This window comes from Paroedura picta, chromosome 1, assembly GCF_049243985.1.
Source record: "Paroedura picta isolate Pp20150507F chromosome 1, Ppicta_v3.0, whole genome shotgun sequence".
In the NCBI taxonomy this organism is placed as follows: domain Eukaryota; kingdom Metazoa; phylum Chordata; class Lepidosauria; order Squamata; family Gekkonidae; genus Paroedura; species Paroedura picta.
Genome location: NC_135369.1, coordinates 129,496,105 through 129,518,729, shown reverse-complemented (window position 1 = coordinate 129,518,729; position 22,625 = coordinate 129,496,105). Strand labels below are relative to the sequence as shown.

Sequence of the window (22,625 nt, the reverse complement as noted above, 5' to 3'; positions counted from 1 at the left end):
GCTACTGGTGAAGAGATGACAACGCAACTGGTCCCCATGTGGATGAGGAAAGCTCCCAACATGTTATCAGCTGATAGTAAGGACCTTCAGTGACCTAGTAAAGGACCTCCACCTCAGCAGGCAAGTGAAAAGATTAGGTGTAATAGCACCTAACGCTCTGAGTACTCTTTTGGAGGCAGCTTACTTTTGAACTGCAGGCCATACAAAATTCCTCTTAGCACCTAATAGTTACTCCAGAAATCTAAAGAAATGTTGTACCACTGCCTTTAAAAAAACACACACATTTCAGCCCCTATCTTGACATTTTGAGAGTATGGCCATAATTTCAGAAGAGTAGCCATGTTAGTATGATACAGCAATGATAAACTAGAGCAGGCTTTCTCAACCAGGATCTCATGAAATCCCAAGATTTCTTGATGGCCCTGGAAGGGTTCCCTGAATGGCTGGGAGCTAATTAATTTTTAATATATTTTTAAATCTTTAAAATTTATCAGTGATCTGACCATATCTGGTCATGTTCACCTCCCCTCCCCTCAAAAATGGCCAATGATGGGCTTGGAGGGGAAGTGTGCATTTGGGCTTAGGGACATTTTCATACTCCTTATCATACATTAGTTTTTCTTCATCGGTCTTTCTCTGAAGAGAAATTGGAGATTTCGGACAGTATTTTAAAGGAGGAATAGGGAAAGGTAGAATCAGCCTTTAAAAGAATGCTCTACAAAAGTCCCAGCTTTTCCTTCAGTGGTAAAGCATTTCCACTACACACAGCTAACTTGTTGCCTGAAGAAGAGGTATACAAAGCTCTGGTTTGTAGGGGAAATACAATATTATGAAAAAGCCAGGGCAATCAGCCTGCAGATACCTTGCACAAAAAAGTGGGTTGAGATACCATGGGGAAAGAAGAAGACCAAGGTCCATTCCACACAACTGCAGAAGGCTTGCAAATTGTAAACGCTACTAATTTGCAGTTCCGCAAGACGTCACACACTATCTGCAACACTCCTGAAACAGTCCCGCGAAAAGCGAGTCGTTGTAGCGCTTCTAGGGAAATCGGGAAAAGTGGAATCACCCTCCGAAAAGCGCTATACTCTTGCGAACAATCTGCAACACTATCGAAAAAGACCTGTGCATTCCCATTGTTGCGGTTCCAACAAAGTCCCTCCCCCTGGCTCTCTCCTCCGAACTTCCGGTGAAGCGATCGCCTTTTTTTTTTTCTCGGAGCAAGCGGAAAGCAATGAACCAGCAAGGCTTCATTCACCCAGCGAGGCTTCTCCGGCTACAGTCCCTCCACAGAAGTGCTTTAAAGCTCCCCTAAGTCCCCCAAGCACAACACAACTCCGTTTGCAAGTTCCCTTTATTTTCCGTCAAAAATCGCCATGCAGGGGGAGGATTTTTTTTTCACTTGGGGGAGTGTGGTAATGATGACATGCCAGCTAGATGGGTCTCTTCGTTAGGAAGAATCAAGGCATATTTGTTGCAACGTGTGTTTTTCTTTTTTTTTTTTAACCTGTTCTTAAAGGGGCTTTTCCGGAGCATGATAACAACAGCCCATTGGCTGTTCGTTTGATTGACAGCCAGGGGCGGGACCAAGCACAGAAAAAATCGCTTCCTTTCTAGGAGACCAGAAACCTGTGGGAAACGAAAGAAACACTACTGGATTCCACTACAAAGGCAGGTATGCGTAACGCCGAGATTGCACTTTTAAAAATAACGTTTCCGCTTTGTGGAACCAATTGGCAACATTGGTCCTTGTGTGGAAACACAAGGACTTGACTGTTCACTTTACTCACTGGAGCTGATTCCACATGGTGGCAGCTGCGTTGGGCTGCTGCCATGCAATGCTATGGAGCTTTATGCTCTGCAGCTTTCTGTGTCCCCACAGAGGACACCTGTCACCACCAGATCTGCTCCAGCACTAAAATGTTAGGAGTGCAGTCTTCTAATCTGGCGAGCCGCGTTTGATTCCACGCTCCCCCACATGCAACCAACTGGGCTCACCACAACGCTGATAAAGCTGTTCTGACCAAGCAGTAATATCAGGGCTCTCTCAGCCTCACCCGCCTAACAGGGTGTCTGTTGTGGGGAGAGGAAAAGGAAGGCAAATATAAGCCACTTTGAGACTTCTTCGGGTAGAGAAAAACGGCATATAAGAACCAACACTTCGTCTTCTCCATTTGAGTGGGGCACCTGGTCCCCTGCTGAAATGTGTCCCCTGGGAAATGCAGCAGCAGCAGACAGATTCCGCCATGCAGGGGAGGCTCGGGGGGGGGGGGTTATTTGGAAGGAAGGTGGGATTGCATGGAACACAATTCCACCTTCCTGCAAAAAAATTTAAAAGCCCCGCTGCACCCTGGGGCATGGCAAAGTGCCACAAAGCCAACCAGGGCATTTTTGCCCCCTCTAGGCCACCATAGGATGGGGAGGAGCCCCATTAGCCCATGCTTTAAAAAAGAGAATGTGAATTCTTTTGCGTTCCCTTTGGCTGGCACAAATGAAGGCCAGATCCACTGCAGGCCTGGGAGAAAGCTGGCTCAGAATCAGTGTCATATGGAAGTGGGGATTAGTTCCACTTCCATATGAGCTCCCTCTCAGCCATACGGAATCAGTCTGGGTGACCTTGGCCCTGTCACTGTCATTCAGCCTGATCCACCTGGTTTGTGAAAATAGAGGAGATGAGAAATAATTTTGTTAGCATTTCAGAGAAAAATGGAGCTGAAACAATTGAATAAACAGGGAGTTGTGTAGATTCTAGACTGATTATGTATTGTACGACAGGTAAAAAATACAGAAGGGCATTCAGTGCAATCGGAACTTTCTGATTAAAAGCATTCAAAAAGGGGATCTAACTCAGGCCTGGAGACAGCGACAATTCGTTTATAATGGACCTGTGCCTTAAAGGCTCTTTCCCCCCTCTTGTGAATGAGTTTTGATTTTGAGTTAGTGAAGACTGTGGTCAACTGCTCTTAGTTAATAAAAGGACTCAATCTATAACAGTGCGCTATAGAGACTGTTCTATAATGCTCCTTGAGCAGGGGAACCCAACTGCTCCTGTGAGTTTAAGAAAAGGAATACAGAGAGGAAAATAACAGTTTATACTTATTATTTCTAATTTTATTTGTTTCCCATCACTCCCAAACCGTGGCTCATGGTAGGTAACAGTCCAAAGTAAAAACACCTAAAACAATACAACCCAGTAATCTCAATAACTTTTCATCTCAATAATTTTTATTGAAACTCTATAAAAGTTACAGGTAGGGTTGGGCACTTTGGCATCCTGCAGCAGCCAGCGCCATGGTCCGGGGGGGGGGGGGGGGAAGGTGTGGGTGCACTATCTGTGGCATGTTTGTATTTTTACTTCCGAGTAACTTTAAATACACATGTACCAAGTGCAAGGGATGCCAATCTCCAGGTGGGACCTGAGGATGCCGTGGAATTACTGCTCATCTCCAGACTACAGAGATCAGGTCCCCTGGAGAAATGGATGCTTTGGAAGATGGATTCTGTGTCATTGTGCTCCACTGATAGCCCTGTTCTTCTCAGGGTCTATTCACAAATCTCAAGGAGTTTCCCAACCTGGAGCTAGCAAACCTAACCCCCAACCTCTAGTGGTGGTAGCTAGAGAGGACACGGCAATCATGTGCCTGTTTGTGGGATGATCCACTGGGGGAGCCAATACCCATTGCTGATGTTGGTGACCTGAGTGGCCCTGAAAGACCATCACAAGCTTTCCCCAAGGCCATCCCTGGCACTTTTCAATATAGCTGACACAAGTGTCTCATGTATGCTAGTAGGCAATCAAATCATTGGTTGCAGGATAATCCAAATAAAACCGGTGATAATAAATGGCAATTCACACAACCCTCAGAACTATTGATTCAATTTACCATGGCTTGTGTGATTGAAATATGGCATCAAACTGAGCACCTAATGTAGGAGCCAGAAAGAAAAAGGTGTTCCACCACAACAGCTAAGACTATCAGCAGAATCATTTTAAGTATAAAGGTAGAGTCTTTCTTTAGGTGGCATGACCAAATTTCTGAGTCGAACTCCAAAGAAATGAATGGATAATCAGTGATTTCTTGATAACCAACACTGTCTTCTATCATTCTGTCACTAAGTCCAATTATCAATGTGTGGTTTACTGTCTGTATGGGCTGTTAGCATCAGAAACATTCAAGCTAAACAAGAAGTTATTTTAATAGGTGTACTAATTTTGTTATTCTTGTGCAGAAGTCATTATTATTATCATCATCATTTATATTACTATTTGTATTATTATTGTTGTTGTTATTATTTATTCTCTGCCACTCCCAGCAAACCAGCTCATAGTGGGTTACAAGATAAAAATCAAAAGTAAAATAGTTCCCTTAAAAACCCAGATGAAATTACAAATTACAGATTACAATGGCAAGCATGGCAGCAACACCAACTCCCCACCTAAATCCGCTGGGGCACAGGGCAGAACTGCTGGCCACCACTGATGGAGCGGAGAATGTGATGGAGTACCCTCTCCATACTCTCTCCATGGAGTATTCTCTCCATACTCACCTCAGCCATAGACATGGTGGAAGAGCTCCATCATGCAGGCACTGCAAAACGCCAAAAGCTCCTGCAGGACCCATAGCTCCTCCAGGAGCTCATTCCACCAGGTAGGGGCCAGGACCAAAAAGGCCCTGGCTCTGGATGAGGCCAGACAAGCTTCTCTGGGGCCGGGAATGACCAGCAAGTTGGTACCCACAGAGCGCAAAGCCCTGCGGTGTGCATAGCATGACAGGCAGTCTCACAGGTAGATGGGTCCCAGACCACGTAAGGCCTTAAAGGTCAGTACCAAAACCTTGAACCTGATCCAGGCCACAACTGGCAACCAATGCAACTGCCTTAGCACAGGCTGGATGTGGGCCCTCCAAGATGTTCTTGTGAGGACCCTAGCAGCTGCATTTTGCACCAGCTGTAATTTGCGGGTCAGAGATAAGAGCAGGCCCACATAGAGCGAGTTACAGAAATCAGTTCTGGAGGTGACCATTGCATGGATCAACATGGCCAGAGGTTCAGAGGACACATAGGGCAATAGTAGCCTCACCTGGCAGAGGTGGAAAAATGCCTGGCGGGCTACCTTTTTGACCTGTGCCTCCATGGACAGTGAGACATCCTAGGTAACTCCCAAGTTCCTGGCATGGGGCACGGTGACTAGTTGCATCCCAGCCAGGATGGGCAAGCGCACTTCCTGATCTGCCCCTCTCCTACCCAGCCATAGGACATCCATCTTGGAGGGGTTGAGTTTCAGGCAACTCCTTAAGTAAAAAAGATTCCTTCTTATACAACATCTTGCTTTTAAGCACCCTGCTGTGATCATAGTTTGTGGAGCGGTCTAAATAAAACAGTAAGGGCTAATGGGGAGGAGAAAGGGGCGGGCCGAGTTTGTGATAAAATGTAGTGTCACCTGGCTGGGCCTTTTGCACATGCTTAGCTCATTCTGTCAGCACCGCATTAGAACTACTCAGGGCATTAAGGGAGAGCTGAGTGTTTGATTTCAATTTTTATACAGATTTATTGGAGTTATTATTTGGCAATCCCCCCTTTTCCTTGGGGATACCCAACAGGTCTATTCCAATGTGGAAGTAGCTTGAATTTTGGTCCCCCAATCATGATTGTGCTTAGTGGCAGCCTTCACACTGGCTAGGAACTGGTATCAAAGATCTCACATTCCTGGACCTCTTCCCTATAGCAGTAGCCATTATCCTTTGGAGCAAGCATTTTCATAATGAGCGAATTGTATTGTGGTGTGACAATCAGGCTATGGTTAGTGTAATCAATCACATGTTCTCTCGTTCTACCAGGTCATTCTAACTCCTTCAACACTAGGCAGGATACTGAAGGATGGAAAAGGCAACACCTTTAGCTCCTGGCCCTCTGTGGCATCAGACAGCAATTTCAAGGCAAGTTTTTAAACCAAGGTTCTCCTGACACCATGATAATTCAGCTTGGCAAGAACAACCTGTCTGCACAGAAAGGAGTTGAATTATGCTAAACAATAATGTCAGATCTTCAGATCCTTGGCTTTCACCTGCCACATAACAAACTATTTTTGTCAGAGCTGCTTGAGTGGCAGGAGTGGAAAGTCACCATCAACCCAGGGAAGGTCAACCTGTCCAGAAGAAAGGTCTGCCAGTGTGCTGGCAAGGCCATTGAGTCATTGGGGGGGGGGTTCTATTTTTAGACATATAGACATTTCTTTTTATTCTGCGTTGTACAGGTTTTATGGGATTCACCTTTCAGAGGAGGGATGGACATTTGGCTTTTTAGCATCAAGGATGCCTTGCATCGTTGGTTGCAGGCTTAGGAGCTTTGTCAGGCATGGGGTGGTTCTCCTTCCCACTCTTGTTGCAGTTTTGGGCATTGGGACAGATCTTTTTAGGGGAGACAGGCATGCATGATTACCTCTCCCACTGCGTGATTCCCTTAAGCGATCGTGGGGTGGAGCTATCCAGCAACATACCCAGCTCAGGAGCTGCTTGCACATTCACTTCCATTTGGCAAAGGGAATCACTCAATGGCAGCTGCCTTCACAGAAAGCACTAAATGTTGCCACTCTATGGTTATTCCCCAGCAAGCAGGCTGTGGATTAGTTCACCTGTCACATGATATCTGGATCCATCCCCATGCTGCTCCAGTGCTTCTTGATCTGTAATCAATAAAGCTATGGCCTTTTAATTCCATTAATGTATTTTTCTCTCTTCTTTTCTCTGCATGACATTAAGGTCTGGGCCTGCAAACTGGGTTGGCCTTGGCTAGTACATGGGTGGGAGACCACCAAGGAAGTCCAGAGCTACTATACAGAAGTTGGCGATTGGCAATCCAATTATGTCCTTATCTTGAAATACTTATGGGGTCACTGTAAGGTACCTGGGACTTGATGGCATTTGATGGCATGATCCAGGAGGGACTGTATATCTTTGAGGATACAGTAAGGTTTAATGTCCTGGGACATTAAGGACTGGAGGGCAGGCAACTTGTCATTGGAAAAACAAGAGATTTCTAAATTGGAGTTCAACAGAGTGCCCAGATAAATAAGGTAGGGCCTCCAGTTTTTTTTTTTTTTCTTGAGCAAGGAGCCCACCCAGTTCAGAAGCCAAATTTTCAAAGGTAGACAGGCAATAAACAGCTGGAGAGATGGCAGGGCTGACAAATAGGAAGTCATCTAGCAATTGAATAACAAGTAGACTATCGGAATAGCTCTCAACCACTAATTCCAGGAAGGTGCCAAAAGCTTCAAAGGTAGCGCAGGCTACTTAGCATTCCATGGCTTTGGGTTTGTCAACATACCAGAGACTACCCAGCTTAAAGTCCAGCAAACAAAAATCCAAAAGCAAGAAGGCAGAAAGCAGACTGAATGTCAAATTTGACCATAAGGGCAGTTGGAGCACAAGATTTAACCTATTGAACCTCATGACCGAATAATGTATATCTTAGGGAGCAAAATTCAGGGGGGACTATATCATTGACTGGTGAACTTTTTGGTTATGAAAGGTGGTGAATCAAATGAAACTCACCTATTATGTTTCTCAGGACTACCCCAAGGGAGAAATGCTGAGATTGGAGAAATGGAGGGAAGAAAAGGGTGACTTAATTTCTAACAAGAGATTCCTACAGTTGATCAGTAACCAAGGATCAGGAAAGGAGATAGGAAAGCCCTTCAAAAAATGTCTGACAACAAAGTGACCATGCCTTCATTATAGTATGCTGCTAACAAAGGCTCCGGGGCTTCAAAGCGAGCCAGAACAAAACACAATTCCTTCGAGTCAAGAAAATTATTTAGCAAGACTCTGGAAATTGGTATTGCCTGGTGCTCCCTCATTTTTTTCCAACTAGAGTAAGGGGACCAGATTGTCCCACTTTTAGAGGGACATCTGGGGTTACCTGGCAAATTGTACTTATGTTGAATAGTATAAGAAAAATATACTATTTTTGTGTTTTATGCATTCTATGAAACTTTTTGTTGCTCCATATAGACCAAAATTTTAATCAAGAACCCCCCCCCCCCCCGGTCAATGGTGTCCTGCTTTACCCATGTTAAAATATGGTCACCTTAAACTAGAGGTGGAAGACAATTGGGACCCTGTAATGGGCTGTGTGCCATTGCAGGAGCAAGATGGCCTGGGATGTGGACCAAAGCAAGCATCACAATTATGTGTGCATTTACATCTTATGCTTCCCTGATTGTGATCCCATCAAACCCAGCTTATGCTTTCAAAATGTTCCGGGCATGGTTGGGTCTGGCCTGTGATGTATATGGGGACCAACTTTAACCAACTAAACTTTGTCCTTAACGAGATCACCTCACTATGGGAAGCTCTTATGAAAAACTTCATGATAGTCTATTGCAGCTGCTCCCTTAATAATAGTGCAGGCTTCAATACGTTGGTTAATTAAATGCTATCCCTTTTCTGGATAAGCTGATGGAACAATCTCCATAAAGACAATGTAACCCTTTCAGGTTTTACTAAAGCAAATATATCAACATAGTAGCCGCTGAATATGTGTTCATGGATTTTTCTAGGCAGATGATTGTGTGTTGGGGGCTGGGGGGGTGTTCAAAATTTCTAAGGCTATTGAAGCCCTGTTAGTGTCTGGTAAGATGGAGCTCCATACTGCCCACAGACAAGCATCCACCTCACTGCAGGGGGGAAACATACTGGGAAACCTCCTGGTGGCACAGCTTATCTTCCTTTGGTAAGGTTCTATATCATCAGATGTAAGAGCCCATCAAAACTTCCTGTACTTGCCATAGCCAACCCCCTCTTCTGGTGGATGTCAAACCATGTGGTAGCCACAAGTGACCACCTTCCCAGTCACTGACCAAGCAGCTTTGAGAACCAAACTTCTTCTGCTATCCTTGGCTGGGCAGGAATCGTGGCATGCAGTAAGTCATGGCCAGTGCTTAGCTTCCGAGACTGGGCCACCCAGGTCAGGACCTGATCCCACATGATATACCAAAGTTCCACATAACATACTTGGCCTAAGACACTGTGGGATGGTCCGGTTTCTCTGCGGTGGCCAGAACTGCGTGGTGGGTTTGGAGTCCATTGAGGACCGGTGTCCAGATAAAAAAAATTACTTGCCAGTTAAACTTCATTATCTAGAATAAGAGTCAGTGCTGCAAAACACTTGTTAGAATTGTGTGGGGTTTTTTTTACTGAAGTGATAAACAGCTACATTTTTTTAAACAAATGGACTTCTATGGGCTAAGAAAGAAATCTGTTTAGGATTCAATAAAAAGAAAAGGCATGAATGTACTATGGGGTTAGCTTTTATGTTCATCTTAATTTATGTAGCTGCTAATTAAATGTTTTGGCCCCAGTCAATGAAGACAGCTGCTCAGTGATCCTACGGTCTCTCCCCTGAACCCAACATTCATGAAACCATTCATTTTTGAACAATCTGTTCAGTTCATCCACTCCAGTATGCTGGGGCTGTTGTTTTTGAGCCAATGATTGAAAGACAGCAAGAGGTGTGTCCTGAGGGTGTCTCGAAAGAACTTGAAGGACTATAAAGCTGGAAGACACTGTTCCGACAGGCTTTGTAGGAGTAAGGAAGATGCAACAGACAGCTCACTCGCTCAAAGGAATGGCAGTGCATTGGAAGCAGCATCAGGCAGGCAAGATCTTAGTACAGCCCTGTCTCCAGGAGTTTTTAAAATACAGAAGTTGTTGGGCTTCAATAAGAATGATATCACAGAGTGATTTCAAGTTGGAAGGATTTCAGGTACACAGTGAATGGTGTTTATGGGGTGTGATACTGAAGAAGTAAATGGGGTCTATTTCTTGCATAAGATTAGTCAATTCAACCCTTTTGTCTTCTTGGATATGAGGACAGTGATCTTCCTTGGTGCATCTGCCACCTTTCCACTAGAGATACACTTGTGTTTATTGCCTGGCAGAATTGGCTTGCACAAGACTGATTATCCCATTTAATACTGAGGCTAGTTCTAAAACCCAAAGCATCAGGACAGAGAAGCTAAAGCTATAGGATAAAATATTCAAAGGCACCTTAAGGTCTGTTCTGATGAACTGTGGTTTGGGAACCTGAGCATTTCTGATTCTGCTTCCTCTCAGTCATGATCCTATGCCATTAATACAGTCCAGAGGCTGCACAGGGTTGGCAGTTCGAAAGCTACAACTTAAAATCTCTTCCACTGCCCATCTCTTATTTAGTGCCAGGAATATGTGGAAGCCAGCTGAAATCCTATTTGCCCCCAATTCATTTGGCACAGGCCTTGTTGTCCTTCCCCAGTCATTTCCTCAGAACTGCTCGATAACGCAGTAGCTTCAGGCTGCTGGTTTCTAGAAACTACACACAGAAAGATGCCGTTTTATCTAGATGCATCAGGTGGGTAATGCCCCAGATGAAAGTGTGTTCAGACAAGCTGTGGAGGCAAAGCATCTAAGCACATACTGGTGACGAAACTACGGTTTGTGTGCAGAACAAAGAAGCCTTCCAAGTTAGAAAGGTCTCAGTGAAATCCAGTACATAATGTAATAGGCAAGACAGTGTGGCCAAAATGTTACCAGAACTTCAAAGGAACCATCCTAAATAGAGCTATGCCCTTCTGAGCCCAGTGGACTTAGAACCTGTTTCTCTGTTTCTCTGCTTAAGATGGCACTGCTAAATATGAAATCTCCTGCATGCATATAACAAAGTAATTGGTATGCTTTTATTGTACATATGTGCATTTGACAACAAATAACTCAAACCATAATACATATTTGTGTGTGCACAGCTTTTTTACAAAAACACAAACAAGTAAGTCATATCAGCTTGTCTAGTTAATCTCTTGTTAGTGTGTTATATTATGTTATCCTTTCAGTCGTATCCGACCCTCAGCAATTCTTTAGGAAAGTCTTCACCACACGTCTCTGTCAATGACCGCCTCTTTCAGTTGGTCCATGGTCATCCCTGTATCGGCTTTGATTGTGTCGAGCCAGCGGATCCTTTGGTGACCACGTTTCCTTTTGCCACTGACCATGCCAAGCATTAATGATTTCTCCAACGAGTTTGATCGCATGATGTGTCCAAAGTAAGTGAGCTTTAGCCATAATATCTTGCCTTATAATGACATAGTTGGTTTGCTCCTCTCTAAAACTATCTTGTTGGTAACCTTGGCTGTCCATCGTATTCGCAGCATTAATCTCCAACACCATAATTCGAAAGCATCTATTCTCCTCCTGTCTTCTTTCTTCAGGGTCCAGCTTTCACATCCATAGCTTGTTATGGGGAAGACAATGGCAGTGACTAACTGGCACTTTGTATTAAGGCTGATATCCTTATCTTTCCATATTCAGTTCATGCTTAACATTGCGTTCCGGCTCAGTGGTATTCGTCATTTGATTTCACAGCTGCATCCATGACTTTGAGTGATCATAGATCTATGATAGTGTGCATCCAGTCCAAAAGATAGAATCCTAGAGGCATAGAGTTGGAAGGGGCCATAGAGGCCATCTGGTCCAACCCCTGCTAAATGCAGGATCAGCCTAAAGCATACAGGATAAGTATCTGTCCAGCTACTGCTTGGAGACTGCCAGTGGAGCTCACCACCTCCTTAGGCAGCCAATTCTACTGCTAAACTACTGTGACCGAAAAATGTTTTCCTGATATCTAGCCGATATCATTCTCCATGTAGTTTAAACCTTCCAACAGGCGTTTGTTTGAGGCCAGGTGGTGGCCCGGGGGCTAAGATTGGGCCCCTCTCCCCAGGGGGGGAGGCCAGTATTAGACTGGCCTGGTTCCCCAGATTGTTCCACCCTATGCCCAATTATCCATCCATTCCCTGCTGCCCATCCAATGGACCTGTATGAAAAAAGTTTTATTTATTTAATCACCATCATTGTGACTGAGTCATTGTTTATGGGGTTTTAATGGGGAATTTTAATGGTTTTAATGTACTGATTTGTATTGAAACAATGTGAACCACCGCAAGCCGGCTTTTGAGAGTGGCGGTCATACAAATTGAATAAATAAAAAAATAAAAAAATAAACCCATTACTGCGAGTCCTAGCTGCCAACAGGGATAATATGAACAATAGCTTTCCATAATAATAGCATTTAGCATATAGATGAATAATAGCTTTTCAGAACATGTGTGGTGTGTGGGTTAACATACGGGACTAGGGAAGCCAGAGTTCAAAATCTATTGCTCCTAGCCTAGCCCTTGATCGCAAAGTCTAACCTAGCTCACATGGCTGTTGGGAATGTGAAATAGAAAGGTCCAAACAGTGACCAGAGCACATTCTGCAACTACTCCAATTTCCAAGGCTTCATACAAGCAGCAAAGTGGCTCACAATGAAAACAGCTATCAGACAGTGATTATGAGGGCTTCCTTTACAGCTTGCTTGCAAACATTAAGGGGTAGATGAAGCAACCAGGAAAGAAAGGAAGCAAGAGGAAAAGGATATAAGACAGATTCTCAAATGCGACTTATAGAGCTTAGTCAATATGGGTTAACTGACTTGGGACAGGAGTGCGCTCCAATGCCAGCTTACCTTCTCCCCAAGCTGTTAATCAATTGTTACTCAGCTGTATCCTGTGTCTCAGTAAGGCTTACCCTTCTCTTTTTTAAAATCTGGAGAAATTCAGAGAGGGCCTTGGTTATGCTTCCTGTAACTCTAGTCCCTTTCAAAGTCAGCATGAAAGATGGAGGCCAGCTGACTGCCCCATGCCACTGAGCTGATTATTCTGGAGAGATGTGGGATTTTTGTAGTTATTTTTATTTGGCATGCAAAATAATTAATCTGAACTCTGAAGCCAACTTTTCTGATTTTCTTAGAATGGCTTCTGTTGCATTTTCCAGAGGCAAGGAAGAGCCTCATTGACTGATGCTTTGCTTCCAGAGTACAATCCTAATAAGAGGTCTATTCTCCAACAACTGGGAGGTAGGTAGGTAGGTAGGTAGGTAGGTAGGTAGGTAGGTAGGTAGGGGGAGAGACAGACAGACAGACAGACAGACAGACAGACAGACAGATAGGATGTTCCCAGAGGTAAAACCCATTAACTAGATCTGAGAAGACCTGCTTAGGACAGCAGTATTTAATAGGATTGTAACCTCCAGTTGGGGGCTGTAGTCCTCCTGGAATTACAGCTGATTTCCAGACTACAGATATCAGTTCCCCTGGGGGGGCATCACAGTCCCCACTGAGCTCCATCCCTTCCCCAGACGGCTCCCTCCCTGTGCTCCACCCTCAGGTTTCCATGAATTTTCCACCTCAGAGCTAGCAACTCTAACGGTTAAGTCGCTTGTAACACGTGATGGAACTCCTTTCAGACATGCCCTTGTAGACCACAAGGAACCAGGAACAGGCTACCACAAACCCACCTGTCTTAAAGCTGAAAGAGAAGTGAACAGAGAGGACTGGCTTTGCAGGATGCCATTTAGCTCCACTTCCCTTCCAAGGGAACAATGGATGCAGCAGCTCCTATCACTCTCCAGTGCAAGTGATCAGACTTCCACTGGAACTAGCAGTGGCTTGTCACAGGAATTTAGGACAACGGTAGGCCTTCCAGTAGCATTTGCAGTCCCTTTGTCATACCTTTACTTTAAAATAAGGCGGACAAACTTTCCCCCCATTTTTATACTGTATATGTTCCGAATGAACTGGAGAAGTGTTTGTGTGTGTGTAATCAAAAAGGTTCACACAACTGTAATTCTATTTAGATTGCTGTCAGTGACAGACAGAATATACTTAAAGATATTTTTTGTGCTTTCCAGTTGCTCGTTCATGCAAATAAAGATAGCCCTTGAAGTACAGCCCTTGCAATCATCCAACTTGCCTGGTATAGCTGTGGGAGGAATGCAAAATTAAACCCTGGCTGCCCTGGCAGAAGTGGGCCTTTACTTAAAAAGTTTGAATAATTATGCAGACATACTTACAGATATGAGGTCCTATGTCTAAATACTTTTTGAAATGGACAGCATGCAAGTATAAAATGTTGGTTTTACACTTATATTGCTGTATTATTTTGATGATGTTTACAGCTTTTTCTACCATCTCCCACACCCAGATTTTAGCACAAGGACGTATATGCTTCTGTTTAAGAAACAGTTGCACTGAGATATTGATGGAGGATAATCAGTCATATTATGTCATTGTATATGAGGTGAGTTTGTATGGAGAAGAGTAGCATATCTTTAAACTGCTCAAAGAGTGGCATAAATGATTGATTAATGGCTAAGAGAGCGGAGAGTGGATGGGGCTGATCTGGGTGAGGGCCCAATTGGAAGGCATGAAGCACCTTCCAATTGGGCCCTCACAAAAACAGTTCTAGACGGTCGGGTGAGGGCCCAATCAGAAGGCGTAAAGGGCCTTCCGATTGGGCCCTCACCAGGACAGGACAGAGCTCTACCCAGTCGGGACACACAAAGCCTCAGACAGGTCACGTCCACTCAGGACTTTGGCCCAATTATTGGACCAAAGTTCTGACAAGGCCCACCAACCCTGCCCAGCCAGAGGCAATCTAGAGACATCACTGCCAGTCAGCCCCTGACCACCAAGGGAGAGGAGGTCAGCAGGGCTGCCGAGGGGGATGAGAACAGAGGCTTGGACAGGCTGTGCCAGCCCTTTTCGCCCCAAGGCTGTCCTAACTGTCATGTCTAACTGCAAATTGCCTCAGAACCCTGACAGAGTTGGCAGGAGGCTGCAGAGTGCGCTCCCTCCCCCTCCCTTCAGGCCTGCTGCAAAGGAGCCTCTGACAGGCCCTGACTGAGGGGAGGGAGGCCTTCCCAAGAGCAACACAGGGGAGCCTGAGGGCCTTCCTTTTGAGGGGGGGGGACTTTCCCCTTCTGCCAAACAGTTGCCTGACAGGGAGGCCACAGAAAAGCCCCTTCTCACTTAAAATACTGCTGTGGCCGGTCATGTTGCTGGAGGGAAGAAACAAAAAAAAAAGTTCACAATGAACAATGAACAGAAGAGAACAGGGAACCTTTCTAAGGCAATATGTTTGTAATAATATATACAATGAGTAAATACAATTTCTTTTACATCTTTTATATACCAGAAGGAACAACCATAACGGCTTCTAGATCAATTCTGTTTTCATTGGCTTCATCAGTGGTTGAAACCTCCAGTCCTCCAAAAACAGTTTGTAGTATCAAAGGTGGCAAAAACCTATTGCCTTTCCTTATATTACTATTGTTAATATTTTAGTATCAATCGGCTATAGGCTCTCTAGGGTACTGCAGGGAATACTAATCAACGACCACTCGTACAATGCCTCAGAGTCCGGCCTCCAAAGTAGCCATTTTTGCCTGCAGAGCTGATCATTATAATCTAGAGATGAGCAGTGATCTAGAGAGGAAGGTAGAGGTTCACAGACTGTGGTTGGGGTGGAGTAGTTGCAGATGTGTCCCTCCTGGGCTGTAGTCTCTGGCCAGCCCTTTCCAGCAACTGTTTGTATTTTGGCGTGCAGAGAGACAGACAGACAGACCAACATCAGTCTTGGAAAGTTCAGGAAGACCTAAATAAAGAATATTTACAGCCTGAAACTGTAAATAGTAAACAAGTAAATGGCTGGAGAGACATGGGAACTGAAGTGACTTTTTTCAAGCTTGGCCTGGTAAATAAAAACATCTATGAACTCAAAGGCATAAGTGGCCCAGAATTTCAAGTCTAGTTAGCTTTACAGGAAAGTAGACAGTGAGACTTTGGGGGGAACTAGGTGATCCACTTTTATTAGGCAATGACTTGGCCTTACAGACAACAACAGGGACTGCAGTTGCCAGCAGTAGGTCTGAGGCTTCAGAAGGGCAGGCATCAGCAGCCAAGCAACCAAGTGGATTCTGGGGCCAAGTGCATTCCTTTTGAAGGGGAGAGAGCTTTCCCTTCAACCTACTTCCAGGGGATTCTTGGATCCCACCTGGAGGTTGGCATCCCTAAACCTCAGGGGGATACAATGCTACACAGTCATCCCTCCAAAGTAGCCATTTTTGCCTGCAGAGCTGGTCTGTATAGTCTGGAGATGAGCAGCAATTCCAGGCCCCACCTGGAGGTTGGCTGTCCCTGGTCTGAACATATTTCTTGAAGTCTGAAATGGGGAGGGGGGATAGAGGAAGACCCGAGTTCAAATCAATCTGAATTCAGCAGGATCCACAACGGAATAAACAAAGTAAGTACAGAATCAGCCCTGCATTGCAAGTATTTTTTGTTTTTGTTTTTTTAGAGGAACATTAAGAACACAGTCCCAAAGAGAGTTACTTTTTTCTAAATCCATTAGATCCATTAGATTTAGAAGAGTATAGGTTTACAATTGCACAGATAGTTTAAGACAGATAGTTCCTTAAGAAAGATCCCAGTAACGTAGGTTGGGTCAGAGTTTGGGTGCAGAATGTGGGAGGGAGCATAGAGTACCCCAGGATCCTTGATCTGCATGCTAGGTCTTGTTCTGCTTTCAGGAGCATGCATTATTGACCCTACAGCTGCACTTTTCTCCTTACATCATTGTACCTTGGATAAGTATCCACACAGTGACTATGGTGCTCCATAGACAGTTAGGGAAGACTTAGAAGTCTGGATATAACCTGGTTTCAGGTGGATAGCCATGTTGGCCTACAGAAGTACTAGATTCAAGTCCTGTAGCACAGGGGTAGTCAACCTGTGGTCCTCCAGATGTTCATGGACTACAATTCCCATGAGCCCCTGCCAGCAAGTGCTGTAGCACTTGAGAGATCAACAAGATATTCAGGGCATAAGCCTTCAAGCACTGAAGGGAGCTTTGAATCTTGAAAGCTTATGCTGCAAAAATGTTATTGGTCTCTAAGGTGCTGGAGGACTTGGATATAACCTGGAAGGTTATGTTGCCTTACCCTGATCTTGTGTCTGCTAAGGACAAACACAGACACAATTACCATAAAGAAAGGAAAGGCTACTCAATTATACATAAAATTAAGAAGAGTTCAGTAGAGGCCTACAAACTCAATTTCAAGTCGCTGAATGTTAGTTTAAAGGACAACAAATGCAAATATGATTTGAGAAATTCCTTGCAAGATTTCACAGATCTGTTTGCATAATGGGTGGGGGCAATCCAGAGTTTAATTTGTGAACTGCGAAGTTCCCCTGAAGTAATCAGAAATGGAAAAAATATAGAAAGAAAAAAAGAAATAATTTTGATGCAGCTTGCTCCTAACAGCGGTGGGTAGCAATCCAGCACGGGAAAAGATTCGGCGCTCAGCACCAAACTCTTGAGCAGTGATGCATCTAAAGATATCATAATAATGAGTCGCATTGATGAGGCACTTGAAAGGCCTCAAAACATTGTCCCATTTTTCATTTAGTCACCCTTTAGCCTCCAATAATGACTGTTCTGAAAGAGACATGTCTGTAAGTATGGGCAAATTATTCACTTCCACTCAAGCGGCCGAAAGATAAGAGCAGTAAAAAGATTGGTACAGTGCTGGCTCTCTTAATGCAATGACAAGTAAACCTTCCAAGAAAATGAATGCGATAAGGACTGTAACGCAATTTGCCATTTCTAGAGCACGTTTACTATGCAAACTGTCATAATCGATAATTTTAAAAATCAGGTGGCACAGGAGGCTGTCAACGTCTTACCCTCCCTGACATGGTAAAACGAAAGCAAAATCAGTACTATTTCTAAATTGAGAGGTTTTACAGCTGAAGTCTATGCAGAAGTCATGTGCTGTTTTTGAGCGGTGGACTGCTTGTGGTTATACACTCTGCATTTGCCCAAGGGCTTTCCTTGTATTCCTTGCTAATCTCACTTGCATGCTCAAAGGACCTTTGGGAGAAGTACCTGAGTTACGTTACATTATTCAGTACAGTTAAGAGTACAGTGATGCATAAGCCCCCCACAGAGCTTCCGGATGGGGCAGGAATTTGCCTGCAGATGCGCCAAGAGCAGCACACTTTCCACTGCAACGCTCTTTATTCCATGGCTGAGTCTTAGCACTAAAAGCTAAACATGAATTCAAAATTAATGTCATTCTTCCATCAAAGCTTTAAAGACAATTTTATAAACATCACAAAGCATTCAGTAACAACGACAAGTCAAAGGAGAAGAGATCCCATGAAGCACAGTGATTGGACTGAAGCAGCTCTGGGTGATTCCCCACTCTGCCATGGAAGATTGCTGAGTGATCTTAAGTCAGTGACACCCACTCATCCAAACCTACCTCACAGGGTTGTTGCGTGGATAAAATGATGGATAAAATAATGTGTATCCAACTAGAACTGTGCTATTAAAAAAATTAAAAAATATGGAAGAGACAATCAAATCCAATAAAGCCTGGTTGCTAACAAAAGCTGAGGCACCCAAGAAGGATTTCGCAATCTGAATGAAGATCATAATGACGGTGCCAGGTGAATTTGTCTGGAAAGGGCATTCCATAGCAGGGACTGCTCCACAGACAAGCTATCTGCCGAGGGCTGCCAGCCCCAGGTAGGTCCTGGAGATCGCCCCAATTTACAACAGATCTCCAAACTACAAAACTTCTAACAGATCTCCAAACTACAGATAGAAGTTTTCCTGGTGAGAACAACTGCTGTGTCATTTGATCCTACTGAAGGCCTCCCTCGGATTTCCCAACCCTAAGCTGGCAACCATATATCTGTCTAACCTCTAAAGGCAGGACTTCCAAAGAAAGCTCTCAGGAAAAGATCTTAACTTATAGGTAACTTCACATAGGAGGAAAATTGGTTATCAGATACCTTAATCCCAGAGTACTCCTAGGTTAAACTTGTATATCAATCTATGCCAAGAAATAAACTATAAGCCCATGGGTTTTTTAAAGTACAGTGACCATTTGTATGTGTTTCCCTCGAGGGTAATATCTTCATTAACTTCTTCTGAAGCAACTGACATTTCCAAACACATTTTGTAGACAGCCCCATGAAATCCACATTCTTATTCATGGTTCCTCTATATATTTGTGAAACGAGGGTCTCCCAGCCTGCTAAGCAGGGCCTGCTAAAGAGGGCCTCCCAGCCTGCTAGGCTGGGCCTGCTAACAAGGGCCTCCCGGCCTGCTAAGCAGAGCCTGCTAACGAGGGCCTCCCGGCCTGCTAAGCAGAGCCTGCTAACGAGGGCCTCCCAGCCTGCTAAGCAGAGCCTGCTAACGAGGGCCTCCCAGCCTGCTAAGCAGGGCCTGCTAACGAGGGCCTTTTGGCCTGCTAGGCTGGGCCTGCTAACTACCTGCTAAGGAGCTGGCCAGCCCCCACCCATCCCACTTGATCCAGCTGCGAGCTGCAGCCCAAAGCCACCTTAAGCTGCCTGGCTAGGGGCCAGGGGAGGGGGCTCCTTCAAGGCCGGTTCTTAGGAACGGGCTTTGAAGCTAGTTATAGAATAAAGCTGGATATTAACAAAGCATGGCTAATATTGTATAGTTATTAGTAAGTCCTGACTAAAATAAACTTTGAACTTACAGGTACCGTTTGATTATCTCTCATCATTCTTTAAATATTAGAAGAACACTTTGGTGTTTTGAACCCTGTGAGCATAATGCAGGAACCAGATTGTAAGAAGACTGATGGAAGAGACATCATACAAGACTCAGAGCACGTGACTATTAGCCTAAATGCAGAGCTGGTGATCAGCCAAAATACAGCTCCTGCTGTAGCCTGAAATGTGCTTAAATAACAAGGAGGCTATCTTTTTAGATGGCTTGTTCAGTGGTATATGGGGACATAGTTTGGCCCTGAATCCTCCTCCAAGTACTTAAAGTACTGAGGAGTCTGAAAGAAGATATACATGTTCAGAGAGGGCACATCATGCAGAATGTTACTGGCCTAGTTTTCTCTTTGGGATGCTCAGAGGTGGTAGGTTTTTTTTGTTTTGTTTTAAACTAAGCATTTTAATTTGTATGCCCCATCTGTGGTCTGGTATAGAATAGCCCCGTGATTTTCTGTACATTTTGGTAATCTTGAACATATTTCTTTCATATTACAACTCTCTATAAAGGTGTGGGGCCATTCTATCATTGGTGTGCAGCAGCAGGATTCACATATAAAGACCAGTTGTGTGGAGAGAATTACCATGGGGTTAGGGAGCTTCTGCATGAGGGCAACTCAAGGGCTTGATGTGGTTTGAAGAAAGGCTATAGTGGGAAGTAAAGCCTGCTACATCTTATTATAAGGGCTATGGTAGCTGCCATTTACTATAGCTTTTGAGCAGGCTGGCACAAAACTTAGGCTCCTGATGGCATAAAAAGGATATTTATAGAGGTAGTCCAAGCAAAATCAGATAGGTGTATAAGTTTTTCTTTACAAGGATGCTGCGGTGGCTGCCAAGGTACATCTTTTTCACTGGCTCCTGATATGTATGTAAGTGTGTGCTTTAAAGATTCTAGTCCTCTTTGCTTCAGAATGTAAGCATTAAAATGTTAATGAGAAACAAGTCACTCTTTGCTTAGTTTTAAATCCATCAGTATGAAGTGTATCACTGTTTTCATTTTTGCATATGTTTACTCAGGTTACCATATATTTGCATCTATACTACTTATATCTGAATTATACAGCAAGTTGTAGCACTCTAGACCTGGATCTGTGTTATTACATTGTCAGAGGGATTAGGAACTCCTGCATAAGGAGGACTACAGGGGACACAGGAGGCTGTAATTCTGCTTATGATGGTGCTTTGCTTACAGCAAAGATAAGTCTATCAGAATGGCTTTCCCCCTATCTAGGTACCTGACAGGTGTCCCAGTAACCATCTTGTACAAGGCCACATATGTGGTCCCATGGAAGTAAATGCAGTTTGTGTTTTGACCTACTTGTAATACATATCCTGAGAAAGACGTTGGAGAGGGTGACAGGCACTCTGCGTGAGCATAGTGTTCATTGACTGTAACATGAGAATTGTTCAACACACATAACAAGCAACTATCAAGTATGTTCTATACATGGAATATATGTCTGTTCACTGTAATTTGTGTGCAAGGATTCTATGTACACCTATACTGATTGTTCTTTATCCTCATCTTACTTTCAGTACATATATAGTTCAATAGTTCAATGGTGGATTGAGGGCAAAAGAAGAAGGGGACGACAGAGAATGAGGTGTCTGGATGGAGTCACTGAAGCAGTCGGTGCGAACTTAAATGGACTCCGGGGAATGGTAGAGGACAGGAAGGCCTGGAGGATCATTGTCCATGGGGTCGCGATGGGTCGGACACGACTTCGCACCTAACAGCAACAACAACAACAGTTCAACAATTCAATCCAGATACTTCCCTTAGTTATGTCTCTGTCTTCCAGACAGATGTATGCAGGTACAAGATGGCTGTGCATGTATTTACTGCAACATGTGAACAGGGCTCAAGTGCGGAGGTAGTAGAATGGACTATACCACTTCTGTCTGCAGGGGAAGGATTACATTTACAAAATTCCTCTACTTTTTAATGCCTATAATTGAAAAACTATCATCCTATGCCAAGTACTAGCCTAGAACCTGCCTCCCTGAAGTGTGATTTTTGTTTTATTTGCAGGGAGTTTAGGACTGAGGGGGGGAGATTGAAACGGTGAACCTCCCCCCACATCCGCAATCCGACATGATGCAGGCCATCCCTATTGCCTCAGGATACAAGCCTGTGGAGACAGAGCCTCGGTGGGGGGAGGGGGGCTGGATCGTGCTGCCCTCTTTGTGAAAGGCCTCCCACCCTCCACACCGCCTTTCTCAATGCGGTTTCCATGCGTCCCGACGCTATTGCTCAGGTTGCTTTCAGAATCTGAAAATCCAAGAAATATATTCACAGATGTTCCCTTGTTTATTTGTTGACTCTGTGTAATTTGTTTGCCCTAATTTGTTTTTGTCTGTCAGGGGACTTCCCTTTTTAATTTCCCTTTCTCTGTTTACCACTCTTTGTGGAGCAGCGGTCTGTTAAGCTGTGAGAGGCACATGCCAAATTAAAAAAAAAGGCACTGCAGATTGTTTTAAGCATAGGCTGCCCCTTTGGGCCTAAAGGCCTTGCTTGAAGCCTGCACCTGCTCCTCCTCCAGAGACCCAGGGCTCCTGATCTTTATCCCCTGCCTTTAAGCTGCCTGATTCCTATTATCCAAAGTCAAACAGCGTTCTCTACATTCACGCCTCCAGCACTTGGCATGAAATTAATAAGCCTGGCTGATATATTTCCCTGGAAGCCTGCCACTCTTTAACAGTGGTGTTAGATTAAAAATTTTGGCATGGTTAATGAACAGGGAAAAGCCGGAGCCAAAAGTTTCATGCAGCAATGCAAAGATTTGGGAGGGGGGTTTATGAAAAGAATACCAACTTTGTTCACATTTTCTGAATGCCATCCTAATTACAGAGCTAGACAACACACAACAGAACAGACAGAGCTGGAAGAAAGGGCATGTTCTCATCCTGCCCTCGTATATAGATTTTTATCGCTGGTCTTTTCAATTGCGTACTATGCTGCTATATTATCTCAAAAAGCTATAATAGCTGTTTGTGTTCAGAAAGGCCGGCACTCTCTTAGTAGCAGCCGCAAAAAGCCCCACGCTTGTTTCATGTTTGACTAGTAAGCAAGAACTTCCCCAAACTTTCAGAGCATTAAGACATCAGTGTCTATGAACCAAAGGTAGATTTTGGCTTAGGTTGTAATCTGAAGCCCACATCAAAGCAAGGAT

General features: G+C 44.3%; 1 long non-coding RNA gene across 1 annotated transcript in view; it reads right to left on the bottom strand.

Moving 5' to 3' along the window:
- The window catches only part of LOC143842445 (uncharacterized), an 80,639-nt gene extending 62,707 nt beyond the window's left edge, over positions 1-17,932 (bottom strand). Inside the window, exon 1 of the long non-coding RNA XR_013233142.1 lies at positions 17,798-17,932. This is a non-coding gene — a long non-coding RNA (uncharacterized LOC143842445). The remainder of the gene's footprint in view (positions 1-17,797) is intronic.
- Between the last annotated feature and the right edge of the window lie 4,693 nt (positions 17,933-22,625).